This window comes from Bombina bombina, chromosome 1, assembly GCF_027579735.1.
Source record: "Bombina bombina isolate aBomBom1 chromosome 1, aBomBom1.pri, whole genome shotgun sequence".
Taxonomy (NCBI): domain Eukaryota; kingdom Metazoa; phylum Chordata; class Amphibia; order Anura; family Bombinatoridae; genus Bombina; species Bombina bombina.
In genome coordinates this window covers 1273138028-1273140631 of record NC_069499.1, presented here as the reverse complement: position 1 = coordinate 1273140631, position 2604 = coordinate 1273138028, and positions in this window count along the sequence as shown.

Sequence of the window (2604 nt, the reverse complement as noted above, 5' to 3'; positions counted from 1 at the left end):
TCATGAATATGCCCAGAGAAACATTGTTATTACCAAAACCACCAAAACAGGAAACCCGAAGTGAAATTACATTTGTTACAGCATATACCAGTCAGTTTCATAAGATTTGTAACATCATCAAAAAGAATCTTCAGATTCTAAGAGGTGATGACATCTTAAAAAATGTGATAGACAAAGGTTGCAGATTTGTACCTAGGAGAAATATCACCATTGGAAATATGATCTCCCCTAGCATGCTTAAGCCACCGAAAAAAGAGAGCAGCTGGTTGAGCAGCAAAGGGCACTACAAATGTGGTACTAGAAGTTGCACAGCTTGTGGCTATGCTTTAATAAGTAAGGTGTTTCAATCAGCATATACAAAGAGGGTTTTTGAATGTCAGAGATGCACTAATTGCAGGTCAGAGTTTGTTGTGTACCTGGTGACATGTAACGTTTGCAATTTGCAATACGTGGGGTGCACCTCAAGAGAAGCCAGAGCAAGAATAAGGGAGCACCTCAATGAAATTGACAAAGAAAAAACAACTACAGGAGTAGCGAAACATTTTCTATATGATCACCATGGTGATGCAGGCAGCTTCAGATGGATGATCATAGAGGTGATAGATAAAAAGCCCAGAGGGGGAAGTAGGATGCAGGAGCTATTACGTAGAGAGGCATACTGGATCTTCACCTTAAATACACGGAGACCAGTGGGCATGAACATAGCAAATGACATCATTAATTTCTGGGAGTAGTAGAAAGGATAAGGAGTAGGTGTACTGATCTCCCTCATAAAAATAGCACAATATGTTGGTGCCCTTTAATGTAAAGAATGAACAATTTGTGTTCATATTCATGGTGTTTGAGGATTATTTATGTCACATTTATTTGGAAAAAGCTAATACAGAAAATGGCAATTGTTGTCACACATACAACACACTAGGAACATTAGTGTTAAGTTATATAAGGGCTGGCTAATTTCTTTTCCACAGACATTCAAAGATTATAAACTAATAAAGTTTCTCTTATTCTGATCTTAAAGGTTCTGTCTATAGGTCCAGGAGTTACCGAGACAAATTGTGACATGATAGGCCATTAAGGTATAAGCTAATGTCTCTCAGTGTAATAGGCAACTGTGACAGGCTTTAATAATGAGAAGCATGTTGTGTGCAAAGGCAGATGTCAATCAATGTCGACTACACATAAGGGTGGAGTTAATACAGACACATTTTACAGGCTACCAATCAGATTGTGAGGGGGCATTTAAAGCCCCACAGGTGAATTAACAAAATTAAGTCTATGAATAAGGCATATCAGCCGAAACGCGTCAGACTGGCCTGTTTGTGACTAAGCAGCTGTTTTGAAAATACTTGTTACTGCACGCTGGCATCAAGTTTTTACATTGACCAATAAAGTACTGAGTTTCACCTTAATCGGCATTCTTGTTTCTTTCAATATCATATTATTCATGTACATTTTAACGTTCAACATGGTGAGCATTTCTTAAGCTTTTTATAGTACATAAATGAGTTCCATGACAAAGTGATTCCTAGGTGGGGTCTCCACATTACCCGTTTGTTCAGCTGATGTGGACTCTTGACAGGTTCATGCATCAAAGCAATATATTCATTATTTCAGCAAGACCTGTCCAGAACTTCACACACCAGAAGGACACCTCTATTGCTGAGTCTGCTATAGACTTTAAATATGATATTTCTAAATCCTTTGTTGACAATATCTGCAGCCTAGTCAAATTTTGATTTACAGATAAGAACAAAACTTCATGAAACATTCATAGATGAAATATAAAACCATCTATTTTATAACTAAAAAAAGTTTTAACCTTTTAGGTTTTCAGAGCATCAGATTTATTTTTCACAACAGGTACCGTTTCAATATTTTACTCTCCATTTGGATAAACATGATTCCTCTGAGAATGTTTCAGCCAACTTAAATTATATTATTTCAGTATTATTGGTCTTCTATTGCTTTATATGTTTATAACTTTATTTAGTGTAATATTTTCCAACAAAACAAAAAAGCATTACAAATTCTATTGTAGACAACATGGAACCAACATCTGCTGAACATATGTTACCCAATAGGTATGAATCCACACACTTTTGTGTCTAGCAAAGACATCATTTTAAGATCAAATAAAGATTTAATCACCCTCTCAGGGCTGGCAAAATATCATTACAAATTATAAATTGGCTGAAAGCTGACTAGTCAGGTGATAAAAAAAAAGTCACTGCTCTATGTCACTGGTTTTCAAACCTGTCTTCCGACCTCCCTAACAGGCCACATTTTGAGGATATCTGAACTAGAGCACAGCTGAAATAATCAGCTGATTAGTAAACATGGTTATATTACCTGCTCTCACCCAAGGTAATACTACAAATCTTGCCTGTTGTGAAGGCCTAAGGACAGGTTTGAAAACCAGTGCTCTATGTTAACAAAAAGAAAAATTCTCTGATTCATATTCTGCTTTTGTTTTTTCAGTAGCCACATATAGTATTGAACTTTTTCAGCTTTGCATTTTATAACAGTGTGATTAAAAGGAAGATTAAACTCATAAGCATATATCATAAATTAAGCACAGCATTGCAAAATAAATGTTTTAAA